The sequence below is a fragment of the Macaca nemestrina genome, chromosome 4 (assembly GCF_043159975.1).
Source record: "Macaca nemestrina isolate mMacNem1 chromosome 4, mMacNem.hap1, whole genome shotgun sequence".
Taxonomy (NCBI): domain Eukaryota; kingdom Metazoa; phylum Chordata; class Mammalia; order Primates; family Cercopithecidae; genus Macaca; species Macaca nemestrina.
In genome coordinates this window covers 53,958,983-53,977,146 of record NC_092128.1, presented here as the reverse complement: position 1 = coordinate 53,977,146, position 18,164 = coordinate 53,958,983, and the positions used below count along the sequence as shown (strand labels likewise).

General features: G+C 42.8%; 1 protein-coding gene and 1 non-coding gene across 16 annotated transcripts in view; one reads left to right on the top strand and one right to left on the bottom strand.

Annotated features, from left to right (window-relative positions):
- The window catches only part of LOC105475333 (SRSF protein kinase 2), a 296,256-nt gene that overhangs the window by 217,697 nt on the left and 60,395 nt on the right, over nucleotides 1-18,164 (bottom strand). The window lies entirely within an intron of this gene.
- LOC112425556 (U6 spliceosomal RNA) lies at nucleotides 11,425-11,528 on the top strand. Its single transcript, XR_003016676.1, has one exon. It is a non-coding gene; the product is annotated as a U6 spliceosomal RNA (small nuclear RNA).

Below are 18,164 nucleotides of genomic sequence, written 5' to 3'. Positions count from 1 at the left end.
TGAAAACAACCCAAATGTCTACCAATAGATGAATGGATAAACAAATCCTGGTGTATAGATACAATGAAATATTATGTAGCCATAAAAAGGAGTGGAATGTTGGGCCAGGCACAGTGGCTCAAGGCTGTAATCCCAGGACTCCGGGAGGCCAAGGCGGGCAGATCACTTGAGGTCAGGAGTTGGAGACCAGCCTGGCCAACATGTTGTGAAATCCCATCTCTACTAAAAACCCACAAACTAGCCGAGCATAGGAGCATGTGCCTGGGCTCCTAGCTACTCAGGAGGCTGAAGCGGGAGAATCGTTTGAACCCAGGAGGCAGAGGCGGAGGCTGCAGTGCGACAAGATCGTGACACGGCACTTCAGCCTGGGCAACAGAGGGAGTCTTGAATGTTGATCCATGCTGCAATATGGATGAACCTCAGAAACATCATGCAAAGTGAAAGAAGCCAGACACAAAAGGTCATGTTTTATATAACTGCATTTACATGAAATACCTAGAAGAAGTAAATCAACAGAGACAAAAATCCATATTGGCTCACAGGAGTTGGGGCAGGGGGAAATGGGGAGCAGCTGCTTAATGGGTAGAGTTTCCTACTAGGGTGACAAAACATCTTGGAACTAGACAGAAGTGGTGGCTGCACAGCATTGCAAATGTATTAAATGCCACTGAAATGTTCACTTGTAAAATGGTGAATTTCATGTTATGTAAATATAACCTCAATGACAAAAAGAAAAAGTTTGCACAGATGTCTTATTAGCTAGTCTATACATCTCCACTTCAGCCAAGGAACGCTCTCCACAGCTCCAAGGTCCCCACTAAAACTCTAAAGCCTCCCTGGCTCACAGCCTGGGTGCAGTTGGAGATAAAACACAGGATCAAAAATGTCCGGCCAGACACGGTGGCTCATGCTTGTAATCCCAGTACTCTGGGAGGCCGAGGTGAGTGGACCACTTGAGGCCAGGAGTTGGAGACGAGCCTGGCCAACATGGTGAAATCCTGTCTCTACTAAAAATACAAAAGTCAGCTGGGCATGGTGGCACGCTGCTGTAGTCCCAGCTACTTGGGTGGCTGAGGCACATGAACTTAGGAGGTGGAGGCTGCAATGAGCCAAGATGGCACCACCGCACTCCAGCCTGGGCAACAGAGTGAGACTCCATCCAAAAAAAAAGTCCTACAAAAAGAAACAGTAAGAACATACATTTACATAAATATTGAAATTTTATGCTAGAGAAAAAAATGCTACAGAAAAGTATACACTAAAACTTCCTTAACAAAATTCAAAAACAAATGAAGGTAAAGCCTTCTGCAAACCCAAGCAGTGGCAAATATTCACGTCTGCATTACCTTCACCAATGTTAGAAAATAGCAAGCAACATATGACTTCCTCCTAAATTTCAAACTTCCAGCTACAAAGGAGAACCACATAGAATCTTTCTAAAAACACCTACCCATATTCCGTGTTTGAGACACTGTAGGCAGTCTATTACTTTTGCAAGGGCTGACTCTTAATGCAAATAAAATTATAATACTTGCACTGTTAAGAATGTTGAAAACAAAAACGTCTTTCTTCTCAGCTACTTGCTACATACTTTACTCAGCACCAAAGTGTACCAGATGCTACATGCTAACACAGAACATAAAGGAATAGTGTTTCTTGCCTTTTAGAGTGAATATTTTAAGAAGAACATAGTGGAAATAATACATTAATTTCCAAAAAGATAAGGTACTACATATTCAACACTATAGGAATAATTTGAGGACATGACACTCACATCTTTCCTGTAGTGGACCCAAGCTGACTGGGTGAAAAACTTCAGCTAAAGAGGCATTCTTCCAGATATGAAAGACCAACTCAAGTATGCTCAAGAAAAATAGATTTTTGGAAGGATTCAAACTCTCTCTCCTTAAAAACACTTTGGTCAGACTATTCGTGTGGGCGGGGGGGCGGTGGAGTCTCGCACTGTCGGCAATGGCGCTATCTCGGCTCACTGCAACCTCCACCTCCAGGGTTCAAGCAATTCTCCTGCCTCAGCCTCCCAAGTAGCTGGGATTACAGGTCCCCACCACCATACCCAGCTAATTTTCTTTTTTTTCTTTTTTTTTGGTATTTTTAGTAGAGACGGGATTTCACTATGGTGGCCAGGCTGGTCTCGAACTCCAGACCTCATGATCTGTCCGCCTCGGCCTCCCAAAGTGCTGGGATTACAGGCATGAGCCACCGTGCCCAGCCAACTATTCTCTTTCTTTCCTTTCTTTCCTTTTCTTTTCCTTTTTTTTTTTTCTGAGATGGAGTCTCGCCCTGTTGCCCAGGCTGGAGCGCAGTGGTGCAATCTCAGCTCACTGCAACCTCCGCCTCCCAGGTTCAAGCAATTCTCTGCCTCCCTAAGTACTGGGATTACAGGCGTGAGCCACCACGCCCGGCCTGGCCAGACTATTCTTAACAGAAAATCTAGCTAATGAATGTGCAATACAAATAAGCAAAGTTGGTAGGCCCATAGAATGCTAAGGAATGTTACCGTTTTAGTGACTGTGTCCATGAGGCACTATGCCTGGCACTGTCAATATCTGCTACCATCCCAGCACTTTGGGAGGCCAAGGTGGGCAGATCACCTGAGGTCAGGAGTTTCAGACCAGGCTGGCCAATGTGGCGAAAACCCATCTTTACTAAAAATACAAAAATTAGCCGGATGTGGTGGTGCACACCTGTAATCCCAGCTTCTTGGGAAGCTGAGGCAGGAGAACTGCTTGAGCCCGGGAGGCGGAGGTTGCAGTGAGCCGAGATCACACCACTGCACTCCAGCCTGGGTAGCAGGGCAAGACTGTCTCAAAAAAATAAAATGAAAATTTAAAAAATCTGTTACCATTAATACTCAATAGTCCTATCTTTCCTATTGTAAAATCCACCATGTTAATTGCAGAAGGTACATTAGGAAGTCAACTGGAGCCATTCTTCATTAACAATCACTTAAGAGGCAGTTTCATTCAAGCAAGCTTTTATAAATCCCAACTGTATTCTCCCCCAAAAAGGCAGCAGTCAACACCCTTACACATACTAACCTAATAATCAAGTGATCTAAGCCGTCACACAAGTCAAAAAAAAAACAAAACAGAATCAAAGAAAGCATTTTACCTCACCACTAAAGAGCATCTTTGAAACTAGTGACTATGCTTTTGGAGAATGGGTGTTAAAATAGCTAGGCTTACAATTATATAAAACACATTTCTCCAGCTCTTTAACAAGGTGTCACAAGAGATTATCACATGCCTTTGTGAAATCAAGAACTAGTGTGTATGGCTAAGGAACTCTGTTGATCCCTCTGTAAATGCCATGCAGTCCACATGAAGCAACCAAGAGAGAAATGTCAAGACAAGTTCGTATGCCATCCTAAAGAGGAACTAAGACTAGAAACCAAGTCTTCTGACAAACTCTATTTTTTTAAAATGATGTCCATTATTTAATGGCATAATTTTCCCCTAGTTTCTCAAGGCAAAAAAATTTTTAAAAAGATCAACTGGATACAGTGGCTCACACCTGTAATCTGAGCACTTTAGGAGGCTGAAGCAGGAGGATCGCTTGAGCCCAGGAGTTCAAGACGAACCTGGGCAACATAGCGAGAACTCATCTCTACAAAAAGTTAAAAAGTTAGTCAGGCACAGTAGCACATACCTGCAGTCGCAGCTACCTGGGATACTGATGCAGGGGGATCACCTGAGCCTAAGAGGTCAAGGGTGCAGTGAGCCTAGATCGCACCACTGTACTCCAGCCTGAACAAGAGAAGACCCTGTCTCTTAAAATAACAAAAAAAGTCTTGGTGTATGTGCTCGGCTGAGAACCCAACAGGGCGAAGCTACCATCTGTGGGACTATGACTGAAGGCCTCTAAGTCAGAATCCCATCCAGGCGGAAAAACAGGGCAATGCCGCAGGGCCTTGGATAGCTCGGCTACTGGTCCCCTGCTGCCAGCGGGACACTCTGCCCTACCACGCATGGGGACACGGGTCTGGTGCGGAAAGCCCCTCTTCCTGGGAAACAAAGTGTGGCAGTAAAGGTGGCCACCCCCTCTCCTGTCACACAACACACGTTCATGGGGAAACCTGGCACTAAACCTTTCACAGATGACCTGCTTCTGGGTCAAGGTTTCATAGGTAGCAGGGCAGCTGCCTCGGTGCAATCTACTGAAAGTCAGCCCTTGACACAAGAGTTTGTTAACAAGCAAAAAACAAAAATAAAAATAAATAAAATAATTTTTAAAAAAAATTAAAGAAAGAAAAAATCATTTTTAAAAAGTCATCCTTGACTTTCCTCTTAATTCATACCCTATCATTAAATCCAATCAGTTCTACATTCAAAATAGGTCCTTAATCTGACTACCTCATCTCCTCATACTAAGACCACCTGGTCAAGCCACATTACAACCCACCAACTAGACTATTCCAACAGCATGCTCTCTAGTCTCCTAGCTTTCACTCTTGCCACTCTATAATCCATTCCCCATACGGTGGTCAGAGTGACTTTTTAAAATTTGAAACAAAGCTGCAGAAAGGCATAGTACAAAGAACTTTTTCATACTGCTTTGAAGTACATTATCTTCTCCATTACTTACAGTAATCCTGAGAAATAACTATAATAAGTTTACTTTCTCTTTTTTCATGGATAGACAAGGCTCAGAGAAGTGCACTGATTTGCCCAACATTAAACAGCGAGTAATTGGCAAGATCATGACTGGCCTTGTAAGTACTATCAATTATGCCATTCAAGTCCCTCTGCATGTATGCCACTTATTAGTCACCCTCATAAGTCCTAACATCCTTTCAATGCCCAGAATTACAGGAATGTTTCAAAAGAACAGCTAGAGGTACGGAAACACTATGATTTTCAACCCTATCTACAAATTTCTCTCCTGCTAAAAGCATAATTCATGCTCTGACTACAGGTCTACCACATGGCAAATGTTTTTGTAAAGAATTCAAGGTGGCCGGGCACAGTGGCTCATGCCTGTAATCCCAGCACTTTGGGAGGTGGAGACGGGTGGATCACCTGAGGTCAGGAGTTCAAGCCCAGCCTGACCAACATAGTGAAACCTGGTCTCTACTAAAAATACAAAAAATTACCCGGGTGTGGTGGTGGGCACCTGTAATCCCAGCTACTCAGGAGGCTGAGGCAGGAAAATTACTTGAACCCAGGAGGCAGAGGTTGCAAAGAGCTGAGATCATGCCACTGCACTCCAACCAACCTGGGCGACAAGAGCAAAACTCCATACCAAAAAAAAAGTTCAAGGTATAAGCAAAAGACCCCCAATAATGAGCAGTTTAGCAGCATATTCCATGAGGCAGCAAGCTACAGCATGCCAGCTGTATTTGTTAGGACACATGAGCTAAAAATGGCCTTTACATTTTTGTTTTAATGACTGGGGGAAAAAAATCAATGGAATATTTCATGACACCTGAAAATTCTTAGTTAATTCAAACTTCTGTGTCCATAACTGAAGTTTGATTAGAACACAACCATGCTCATTTGTTTATCTATGGTCCATGGCTGCTTCCACACTACAATGGCAGAGTTAAGCAGTTGCAATAGAGGTCACATGGCCTGAAAAGTCTAAATTATGTATCTGGTCCTTTACAGAAGAAGTTTGCTAACCACTGCCAATCTCTTGGTTTTGTACCCCTCGCCAGCATCCTGACGTTCTCCTCCCTGCCAAGTCCAGATGAAGCTTCCCCTAGCATCTGATACTTCTACCACTTCACACCGCATTTTGAGATGTATTAATTGCTACACATCTGACTCCACAGCCAGATAACAAAATAACAAGATGCTGAAGGGTGAGGCCCACATGCCCTGGTTTATTACTACATCCCCAGGGCCTAGCAATGCCCATTTATAGTAGGTGCCCAACACTGGCTGAATGAATGAAAGAACACAAGATACTTAACACAGATTAGCTGATCTAAACAACTCTAAAATTTATAGGATTTTTTTTTTTTTTTTTGAGACAGAGTCTCACTCTGTCACCCAGACTGGAGTGTAGTGGCTGATCCCGGCTCACTGCAAGCTCCGCCTCCCGGGTTCATGCCAATTTCCTGCCTCAGCCTCCCGAGTAGCTGGGACTACAGGCACCAACCATCATAGCCGGCTAATTTTTGTATTTTTAGTAAAGACAGGGTTTCAACACGTTTTCCAGGCTGGTCTCAAACTCCTGACCTCAAGTGATCGGCCCGCCTTGGCCTCCCAAACTGCTGGGATTACAGGCGTGAGCCACAGTGCCCAGCCTATAGAAGTTTCTTCTAGAAGATAGCAGAGATACAGATTATCAGACTTCCAGGGGAGACATACAAATGACTCTATCACTGGGTTCATTCCAATCAAAATCCCCAACTACATCCAAACTGGATCAGGGCTGGAGGATAGATTACAGAGTGGAAGGAGTGGTAAATCAATATGCAGCCCAATGTATTTTTTAAAGCACTTTTTAAAGGCCAGGGGTGGTGGCTCACACCTGTAATCCCAGCACTTTGGGAAGCCGAGGTGGGTGGATCACCTGAAGTCAAGAGTTTGAGACCAGCCTGGAGATCATGGTGAAACCCTGTCTCTACTAAAAATACAAAAAATCAGCCACATGTGGTGGCAGGCGCCTGTAATCCCAGCTACTCATGAGGCTGAGGCAGGAGAATCACTTGAACCCAGGAGGTGGAGGTTGCAGTGAGCTGAGATCACACCACTGTACTCCAGCCTCGGTGACAGAGCAAGGCTCTGTCTCAAAAAAAAAAAAAAATTTAATAGAAACTTTGCCAGGTGCAGTGACATGTACCTGTAATCTCAGACACTCAGGAGGCTGATGTGGGAGGATCACTGAGGCCTGGAGTTCAAGGCCAGCCTGCGCAACACAGCAAAACCCCATCTCCTAAAAAATAAAAATAGGCCGGGAGCGGTGGCTCACGCCTGTAATCCCAGCACTTTGGGAGACCGAGGTGGGTGGATCACGAGGTCAGGAGATCGAGACCATCCTGGCTAACCCAGTGAAACCCCGTCTCTACTGAAAATGCAAAAAATTAGCCGGGCGCAGTAGCGGGCGCCTGTAGTTCCAGCTACTCGGGAGGCTGAGGCAGGAGAATGGCGTGAACCCGGGAGGCAGAGCTTGCAGTGAGCCGAGATCATGCCACTGCACTCCAGCCTGGGCTACAGAGCAATACTCAGTCTCAAAAAAAAAATAAAAATAAAAAAATAAAACTAAGTATTTTTAATTAAGTACATAGAATAGGAACTGCGAGTTCCAGTCTCAGATATGAGAAAAGAGTTTACATATTACTGATCTATAGGACCAGTTTTAACCACCTCCCCCAAATTTTTTTCTCCCACATTGCCTGAATCTTTATATATTTCACCATGTCACACTGCCTATTAGTCATCTAATTTATTCCCTCACCTTAAAAGAAAGCTCTTTTCTGAAATACCAATAGATCTGAAAAATGAAAGAAGATAACAAACTCTCATGTACTAATGTGGATGGATAAGGTAGTTTTAAGGGGAAGAGAACAGTAGGTATTACAAGAAGATGAAGACATCAAGGACTGAGACAGAACTAGATAAGATTCTGAAACAGAATGAGCAGGGAAAACTAAGAATGCTGGGAAACAAATACAAAAATTAGCCCGGCATGGTGGTGGACACATGGAATCTCAGCTACTCAGGAGACTGAGGTGGGGAAAATCGCTTGAACCTGGGAGGTGGAGGCTGCAGTGAGCCGAGATTGCACCACTGCACTCCAGCTTGGGCGACAGAGCAAGACTCCGTCTTAAAAAAAAAAAAAGAATGCTAGGAAACAGAACAAAAGAGCAGCAGAAGATGGTAAAGGGTACAGAAAATGAAGTGACACCCAATTCAGCATTTTTCCCCATTTTCTCCTGTAGAAAAATAGAAGAAAGGGCTCATCTCTGTGGCTTAAGAACTCTATTAGAAAAGGGCCCGGCATGGTGGCTCACGCCTGTAATCCCAGGACTTTAGGAGGCCGAGGCGGGCAAATCATTTGAGGCTAGGAGTTCGAGACCAGCCCGGCCAACAATGTGAAACCCCGTCTCTACTAAACAAATACAAAAATTAGCCAGGCGTGGTGGCACACACCTGTAATCCCAGCTACTCGGGAGACTGAAGCAGGAGAATCACCTGAACACAGGAGGCAGAGGTTGCAGTGAACCAAGATCACGTCCCAGCACTCCAACCTGGGCAGCAGAGCAAGACTCCATCTCAAAAATATTAGAAATAAAAATAAAATAGCCTGGTGTGGTGGCTCATGCCTGTAATTCCAGCACTCTGGGAGGCCAAGGCAAGCGGAACACGAGGTCAGGAGATTGAGACCATCCTGGCTAATACAGTGAAACCCCGTCTTCTACTAAAAATACAAAAAAAATTAGCCAGGCGTGGTGACGGGCGCCTGTAGTCCTAGCTACTTGGGAGGCTGAGGAAGGAGAATGGTGTGAGTGAACCCAGGAGGCAGAGCTTGCAGTGAGCTGAGATAGCATCACTGCACTCCGGCCTGGGCAACAGAGCGAGACTCTGTCTCAAAAAAATAAATAAAATAAAATAAATATAAAAATAAAATAAAACCAGTAACAAAATGAGAATTGACTCCTGTCTCCATATTTCTATTCATTCCATAGCTAGAAATCTTTATAATGGTTGGAAGAAAAGGAGAGCAGGAGTGGCAAACATTAACAACAGGGGAAATAAACATTCGCCTTAATACTGACAGGACTCTTCCTAGAAAACCCAAGGAAATTAATTTGAAACTACTAGAATTAACGAATTCGATAATTTTTTAGATTAAAAGGGCATTCATACTTTACAGTAAGAAGGATTCTGAAACTGCATCCACGCCAGCGACACTAAGATTAAAAAGTGGTGGCAACAGCGCCACATGCAGTGGCTCCTGCCTGTAATCTAGGTGCTTTCTGAGGCCAAGGCAGGAAGACTGCTTGAGGCCAGAAGTTTGCAACCAACCTAGGCAATACAGTGAGACGCGTCTCTATTTAAAAAAAAAAAAAAAATTAGCCAGCATGGCTGTGCATGCCTATGGTTCCAGCTACTCAAGAGGCTGAGAAAAGGAGGGTCCCCTGAATCCAGGAATTTGACACTACAATGAGCTGTGATTCTGTCATTGCACTCCAACCCAAGTGACAAAGCAAGACCCTGTGTCTTAAAAGAAAAAAAAAAAGAAGGCCGGGCGTGATGGCTCACGCCTATAATCCCAGCACTTTGGGAGGCCAAGGTGGGTGGTTCACTTGAGGTCAGAAGTTCGACAACAGCCTGACCATCACGGTGAAACCCCATCTCTACCAAAAAAAAATTTTTTTTTAATTAGCTGGGTGTGGTGGTGCATCATGCCTGTAATCCCCGCTACTTGGGAGGCTGAGGCAGGAGAATCACTTGAACCCGGGAGGCAGAGGTTGCAGTGAGCCAAGATTGTGCCACTGCACTCCAGCCTGGGCAACAGAGCGAGACTCTATTTCAAAAAAAAAAAAAAAGAGGTGATGGCAAACAAAATACAAATTGAGTACTGATAAATAGACTAAAATAGTATTTCTCTAGTCAGATTTAAATGTTAAATCCTTAAAACAACCACAAACGGTAAAATAATTCAATAAATGTACTTAAAACAAATAGTTATTGCACAATTAATTTAGACCATATTTCAAGTATATTCAACAAAGAAGTTCAGATGTATCAAAGAGTTACAAATAAATAATCCATTACATAAACTATTGATCCTAAAACCATATCCTGGCTTTGGGGGACACAAGGAGAAAAAGTAATTTCTGAGTAAAGAGACAAGAGAGATGAAGAGTAAAGTTAAATGAGTTCTGACATAAAACACGTAAACCTTTGCCAAGTTCACTCCTTCAACAACTACTTTTTAAATGCATACAACATTTCATACACTGCGCTTAGGCCGATTTTTCAGCGTTTGAATAAATCAAGTATGAGCCCTCATCTCACAGAACTGAGGTCTAGCAGAAAACACAGTAAACAGCACAAAAAGCATACAGCAAGTTGCAATAAATAAGTACTAGAGGAAAAGACACATATCTCCAAGGGAACATGAACTTAGGAGGGACCACAGATGGAATGGTCATCAAAGTCTCCAATGCATGACATCAAAGCTGACGACAAAAGGAAGAACTTGCACCTTGGCCAGGTACAGTGGCTCAGGCCTGTAATCTCAGCATTTTGGGAGGCCGAGACAGGTGGATCACATGAGGCCAGGAGTTTGAGACCAGCCTGGCCAACAGGATGAAGCCCCATTTCTAAAAGAAAAAAAAAAGAAGAACACATGCCAACCAGATGAAGACTGGGGAAAGCCAGCAGCACAAAGGCCCAAAGCAGGTAAAAGAGGACCAACCTTAGTGACACCAACAAAACAAGGGCGACTGATACAAGGCAACATTCTAAAGCACCAAGAAAAACACAGCTTCCCACACAACAAATCATCAACAAAGGGAAAGGTACATTCCTCACCATCACCTGAAAAAACTAAACAAGGCCGGGCGCGGTGGCTCAAGCCTGTAATCCCAGCACTTTGGGAGGCCGAGACGGGCGGATCACGAGGTCAGGAGATCGAGACCATCCTGGCTAACATGGTGAAACCCCGTCTCTACTAAAAAATACAAAAAACTAGCCGGGCGAGGTGGCGGGCGCCTGTAGTCCCAGCTACTCGGGAGGCTGAGGCAGGAGAATGGCGTGAACCCGGGAGGCGGAGCTTGCAGTGAGCTGAGATCCGGCCACAGCACTCCAGCCTGGGTGACAGAGCCAGACTCCGTCTCAAAAAAAAAAAAAAAAAAAAAAAAAAACTAAACAAAATGTGAAGCCAAAAGTTGATGGAGATGAAGCAAAACAAGTACATACACACGATCAACAGAACTATAAACTTGGTTGCACTTTCTAAAAGACAATCTGAAAATAATGACAGAAACTAGCATTGCTCATAACTTTGAACTCAATTAGATTCAAAATACCTTCTATTTCCAAAAAAAAAATTACTCTTCCTAACCTTAAAACTAACTGCACAAAAGATATCCACAGTGGGGAGAAAACAGTGATATTTAAAAAATAAGTGCTCGCTTCGTAGGCCAGGCACAGTGTCTCATGCCTGTAATCCCAGCACTTTGTGAGGTCAAGGTAGTTGGATCACCTAAGGTCAGGAGTTCAAGACCAGACTGGCCAACATGGTGAAACTCCATCTCTACTAAAAATACAAAAATTAGCAAGGCATGGTGGTGGGTGCCTGTAAGTCCAGCTACTAGGGAGGCTGAGGCAAGAAAATAGCTTGAACCTGGGAGGTGGAGGCTGCAGTGAGCAGAGATGGTGCCACCACACTCCAGCCGGGGTGACAGAGTGAGACTCCGTCTCAAAAAAAACAAACAAAAAATAAGTGCTCACTTCAGCAGCACATATACAACCGGAACAATACAGAAAAGATTAGCATGGCCTCTGCCCAAGGATGACTAGCAAATTCATGAAGTGTTCTGTAATTTTTTATATAAAAAAATAAGGCCGGGCGTGGTAGCTCACACCTGTAATTCCAGCACTTTGGGAGGCCAAGGTGGGCAGGTCACGAGGTCAGGACTTGGAGACCAGCCTGGCCAACATGGCAAAACCCCATCTTTACTAAAAATACAAAAATTAGCTGGGTGTGGTGGCGCTCGCCTGTAATCCCAGCTACTTGGGAGGCTGAGGCAGAAGAATAGCTTGAACCCGGAAGGTGGAGGCTGCAGTAAGCCCAGATTGCGCCACTGCACTCCAGCCTGGGCGACAGAGTGAGACTCCGTCAAACAAACAAACAAACAAATAGAAACAAGCAAAAAGCCTAAAACTATGGATGTAAATTGTGATGTATGAAATTTTACATTAGAAATTATAAGAATATAGGTTGGATAATACCCAGAAATGTTTACTGTAACAAATATTAATAACATTTAGCAGTTTGTGTATACAGATAATATACAAAACAAAGACCTTCAAAAATTTCTAATCTGAAGTGACAAATTTAATTAACGTTTAGTAATCACCGGTTGCTCTGCTCAGGATCATGTTCAACTGTATACAGTATTTTTAATTCAAACAATACACTAGAGAAAAAAGAGTATTTTCACATTTGTCCCTCAGAAATGAAAACTGCTAATATTACAAGAAATAGCTCCATATTCCCTGAAAAAAACATCCTGAGAGCCAATCTCTTTCCTACTTTCCAGCAGTAGTTACTTTCTGCTTCCTGCTAGTTCATTTTGTACAGTTTTATGAGAGAAGGAGAGACAAAATAATATACATATACATTTATTAACAATATTTGGTAATGAGCTTTTGGAAAATGTTTATAAATAGTATCATGCTTTATGTACCATTTACCAAACATTCTAGCCTAATGCTGTAATAACTGATCCAAATATAAATACCAACTAATCTACATTTATACCATCATTACATATAAATATACACTGATTTCTTCTAGTCATTTATATCAGACAATGCTATGTTTCTGGGGGTTTTTTTGTTTTGTTTTGTTTGTTTTGAGACAGAGTTTCACTCCTGTTGCCCAGGCTGGAGAGAAGTGACGTGATCTCAGCTCACTGCAACCTGCGCGTTCCAGTTTCAAGTCATTCTCCTGCCTCAGCCTCCCAAGTAGCTGGGATTAAAGGCGCCCGCCTAATTTTTTTTTTGAGATGGAGTCTCACTCTGTCCCAGCAGCAAAATCTCGGCTCACCGCAACTTCTATCTACTGGGTTCAAGCAATTCTTCCATCTCAGCCTCCCAAGTAGCTGGGACTATAGGCACACGCCACCATGCCTGGCTAATGTTTGCATTTTTAGTAGAGATGGGGTTTCACCACACTGGCCAGGATGGTCTCGATCTCTTGACCTCATGATCCGCCCACCTTGGCCTCCCAAAGTGCTGGGATTACAGGCATGAGCCACCACACCCGACCAACGCCCAGCTAATTTTTGTATTTTTAGTAGAGTTGGGGTTTCACCATGTTGGCCAGGCTGGTCTCAAACTCCTGACCTCGTGATCCACCCGCCTTAGCCTCCCAAAGTGCTGGGATTACACGTATGAGCCACTGCGCCCAGCCCTGATGTTTCTGGTATTAAAATACATATAAAGTTTGTCTGGGCACGGTGGTTCATATCTGTAATCCCAGCACTTTGGGAAGCTGAGGTGGGAGGATCACTTGAGGTCAGGAGTTCGAGACCAGCCTGACCAACATGGTGAAACCCAGTCTCCACTAAAATACAAAAAAATTAGCCAGGTGTGGTGGCACATGCCTATAATCCCAGCTACTCAGGAGGCTGAGGCAGGAAAATCGCTTGAACTCAGGAGGCAGAGGTTTGCAGTGAGCCAAGATCATGCCTCTGCACTCCAGCCTTCCAGCTTGGAAGATAGACCCAAATAATAATAATAATAATAATTAATTAATTAACTTAAAGAACACTACTTATTGGTTGGACGCGGTAGCTTATGCCTGTAATCCCAGCACTTTGGGAGGCCAAGGCAGGTGGGTCACTTGAGGTCAGGAGTTCGAGATCAGTCCAGCCAACACGGTGAAACCCCGTCTCTACTAAAAATACAAAAAAATTAGCCAGGTGTGGTGGCATATGCCTGTAATCCCAGCTACTCGGGAGGCTGAGGAAGGAGAATCACTTGAACCCACGGGGCGGAAGCTGCAGTGAGCCGAGATGGTACCAATGCACTCCAGTCTGGGCAACAAGAGTAAGGCTCCGTTTCAAAAAATAAATAACACTACTTATTATCAAATAATTATTAAACTTCTAATAAAGGAAGACAAAAAATTCCCAATTCCATGACCGACTATTTATAGCCACAAGATAATAAAGCAAACAATTGCGTTATCACTCAGTTTTTAAAAGAACTATGAGCAAATATTCAATTATCAAAAATCAACTCATAGCTTTAAAATGAACCTTGGGCTGGTTGTTGTGGCTCACACCTGTAATCCCAGCACTTTGGGAGACGGAGGCAGGAGAATTGCGTGAGCCCAGGAGTTCCAGACCAGCCTGGGAAATACAGTGAGATCTCATTTCTACAAAACATTTTGAAAACTGGTCATGGTGTTATGTGTCTAGTTTCAACTACTGGAGAGGCTGAGGTGGAAGGCTCGACAGCCCAGGAGGCAGAGGTTGCAGTGAGATGGCGCCACTGCACTCCAGCCTGGGTGACAGAGCAAGACTATCTTTAAAAATAAAAATTAAAAAAAAGCAGCCGGGCACGGTGGCTCACATCTGTAATCCCAGCACTTTGGGAGACCGAGGCAGGCATATCAGCTGAGGTCGGGAGTTCAAGACCAGCCTGACCAACATGGAGAAACCCCGACTCTACTAAAAAGACAAAAAATAAGCCAGGTGTGGAGGGGGGCGCCTGTAATCCCAGGTACTCAGGAGGCTGAGGCAGGAGAATTGCTTAAACCTGGGAGGCAGAGGTTGCGGTGAGCCAAGATCGCACCACTGCATTCCAGCCTGGGCAACAAGAGCAAAACTCCATCTAAAAAAAAAAAAAAAATCAACTTTGCTTATCATATAAAAATAACATATATACCAAATTTTCAAATTAAATAACATTTACTAAAGCCAAAAAACACAAAAATGTTTATTTGTGAAAAAAATCAAATGCTATCTTGTTTACGATTTATGGTATCTTTCTTGAACTTTTCTTAAAAATAAATTTGGTACTGATTTATTGCCACCTACTGGTTAAATTCATATTTGAACAGTATTTCACATCAAATATTCACCACAGTTAATAGAAAACACAGAGAAAAAAGTAATGTTCTTTTCTTTACAACGTTTTAGTAAACTACTATGATAAATTCTGCTTTGGAAAAGTTTGTAAAGTTACCTCACAAAATGATGACTTGACTTTTAACAATATCTTCACTCAAATTTTTCTTTAGTGTGTTGGGACTGTTTTAAAATACCATTATAATTTGTTAGAAACATAAAACCTTTAATGAAAATACTTTCAAGATGTTATTTTTTAATTTATAACTCAAATATGTATATGTACCAGTTTACCAGAATACTGGAGTTATATAGAATTTAGGATATTACCATCTTTTTACAGCTGATTTGTTACGAATGAAAACCAAAAAAAGGTTCCCATTACATTTGTTGTTACACGCTTTAAGTAAATTTTACTCTATAGCAATCCCTCCTCTAAATTCTTTTTCATACTAACACGTTGGTTGAGGAAAGAGTCTGTTGTCTTACTGAACTACTTTTAAAACCACTTCCAGATTTTAAAAGCATAACGAATTTAACACACTCTGAGTTCCCAATTCTAATAAATCAACTGTAAAAAGGCATTCCCTAAAGTGACAGTGGAAATGTGAACATGGATTGAGTTTTTGTTTTTGTTTTTGTTTTTTTTTTTTGAGACAGGGTCTCTCTCTGTTGCCCAGGCTGGAGTGCAAATGGTGCCATCTTGGCTCACTGCAACCTCTGGCTCCTAGGTTCAAGCGATTCTTCTGCCTCAGTCTCCCAAGTAGCTGGGATTACAGGCACCTGCCACCACACCTAGCTAATATTTGTAATTTTAGTAGAGATGGAGTTTCACCATGTTGGCCAGGCTGGTCTCAAACTCCAGATCTCAAGTGAGCCGCCCACTTCGGCCTCCCAAAGTGCTGGGATTACAGGCATGAGCCATCATGCCCAACCTTGATATGAGTTTTAGATGACACCAGAAAAATTATGATAATTCTGTTGGGTGTGATAATGCATTATGATTATGTAATAAATGCATGATTGCTATGGGCTGAATTGTGTCCCCCCAAAATTCCTGTGTTGAAGCCCTTACCCCGTGTGATATCTGAAGGTGGGGCCTTTGGCAGGTAATTAGGGTTAGAGGAAGGCATCATAGTGGGGCTCATGAAGAGATTCTTATTGTTTTTTTTTTCGGTTTTTTTTTTTTGGTTTTGAGATAGAGTCTCACTCTGTTGCCCAGGCTGGAGTGTAATGGCACGATCTTGGCTCACTACAACCTCTGCCTCCCAGGTTCAAGCGATTCTCCTGCCTCAGCTTACTGAGTAGCTAGGATTACAGGCACCTGCCACCACACCCGGTTAATTTTTGTATTTTTAGTAGAGACAGGGTTTCACCATGTTGGCCAGGCTGGTCTCAAACTCCTGACATCAGGTGATCCACCTGCCTCAGCCTCCCAAAGTGCTAGGATTACAGGCATGAGCCACCGCACCTGACCTCAGGATGGGATTATATAAGGAGAGACACCAGACAGCTTGCTCCCTAACTCTCCTAAGCGCGATGGCACAGTGAGACAGCAGCCATCTGCAAGCCAAGAACAGGTCTCGCCTGGAACCTGACCATGATGGCAGCCTTATCTCAGACTTTCGGCCTCCAGCACTGTGAAAAAGAAATGTCTGTTGTTTTAAGCTACCCAGTCTATGGTATATTGTTACAGCAGCCCAAGTCGACTAAGACAGTGATGTATACAGAAATACGTAAGGGAGAAATAATATGCAAGAGATACGGCAGTAATATGCCAACTGCTTTTAAATACAGTTGCAAAAAAAGGAAAAAATGGAACAAAACCTTAATGATTGTTAAATTTAGGTGCCAGGTACTTAGTGGTTTAACATGCTATCAGTTCAGTTTGTAAGTTTGAAGTTTCTTATAATTAAAAAACTTTAAAAAAAGAATATAAAAAATACTTTTTCAATATAACTCCTCTAACCAAAACCCTGAAAATAAAATGTTTTAAGATAAAGTACTAATTTGAAGTTATTACAAGGCAAAAATAAAAGGTGAATAAAACTTTACCATCTTTAAATGAATTTAGTAAAAATTGTTACAAGTTTTTTTGTTTTGTTTTGTTTTTTGTTTTTGAAACAGAGTCTCCCAGGCTGCAGTGGCACGTCTCAGCTCACTGCAACCTCCACCTCCCCAGCTCAAGCGATTCTCCTGCCTCAGCTTTCCGAGCAGCTGGGATTACAGGTGCATGCCAGCAGCGCCACCACGGCTGACTGATTTTTTCGTAATTTTAGTAGAGTCGGGGTTTCACTATGTTGGCCATGCTAATTTCCAACTCCTCACCTCAGGTGATCCACCTGACTCAGCCTCCTAAAGTCCTGGGATTACAGGCATGAGCAACTATACTCCGCAGATTCTAAAGATAATATAAAAGTCCAACCTAAGGGTCTCAAGCTAAAAGCACTGACCTTAAAGGCTAGTATTCTGTTGTAATTAAGTGGCCTGTTCAAATCACTTTTATCAGGGGTTAAATTTTCTCAATTATGAAAGAGAAATAATTTTTGAATCCTGTTGTAAATAGGATGTTGTTCATTGCATATATCCAATAAATTACTTTTGTTTTTTTTTTTTTTTTTTTTTGAGACGGAGTCTGGCTCTGTCGCCCAGGCTGGAGTGCAGTGGCCGGATCTCAGCTCACTGCAAGCTCCGCCTCCCAGGTTCACGCCATTCGCCTGCCTCAGCCTCCCGAGTAGCTGGGACTACAGGCGCCCGCCACCTCGCCCAGCTAGTTTTTTGTATTTTTTTTAGTAGAGACGAGGTTTCACCGTGTTAGCCAGGATGGTCTCGATCTCCTGACCTCGTGATCCACCCGTCTCGGCCTCCCAAAGTGCTGGGATTACAGGCTTGAGCCACCGCGCCCAGCCGCCAATAAATTACTTTTGAAGTATTTTACTTTTATCCTATAGTTTGGAACTGTTTATTTTGACCCTTTTTGGCTATAATAGTTCTCAAATTAGAACCTTGGATTTTTCAAAAAGATAATATCACCTGAAAATAGTAAGCTTTGCTTCTTTCTAACCTGTTTGGGGTGTTTTTATCTGACTGCACTAACACTGCTAAATACCGTAATACTACACAACAAAAAGGGAGAGCAGTCAACTCAATATTGTCCCTGATTTTAAAAGGAATAGTAATAGTTATGACATTAACTATTAAAACTAATTTTTTCAATAATTTTTAAGAAAGTGTCTATTTGTATTTTATTTATTTATTTATTTATTTTTTTTTTTTTTTTTTTTTTTTTTTTTTTTTTTTTGAGACGGAGTCTCGCTCTGTCGCCCAGACTGGAGTGCAGTGGCGCGATCTCGGCTCACTGCAAGCTCCGCCTCCCGGGTTT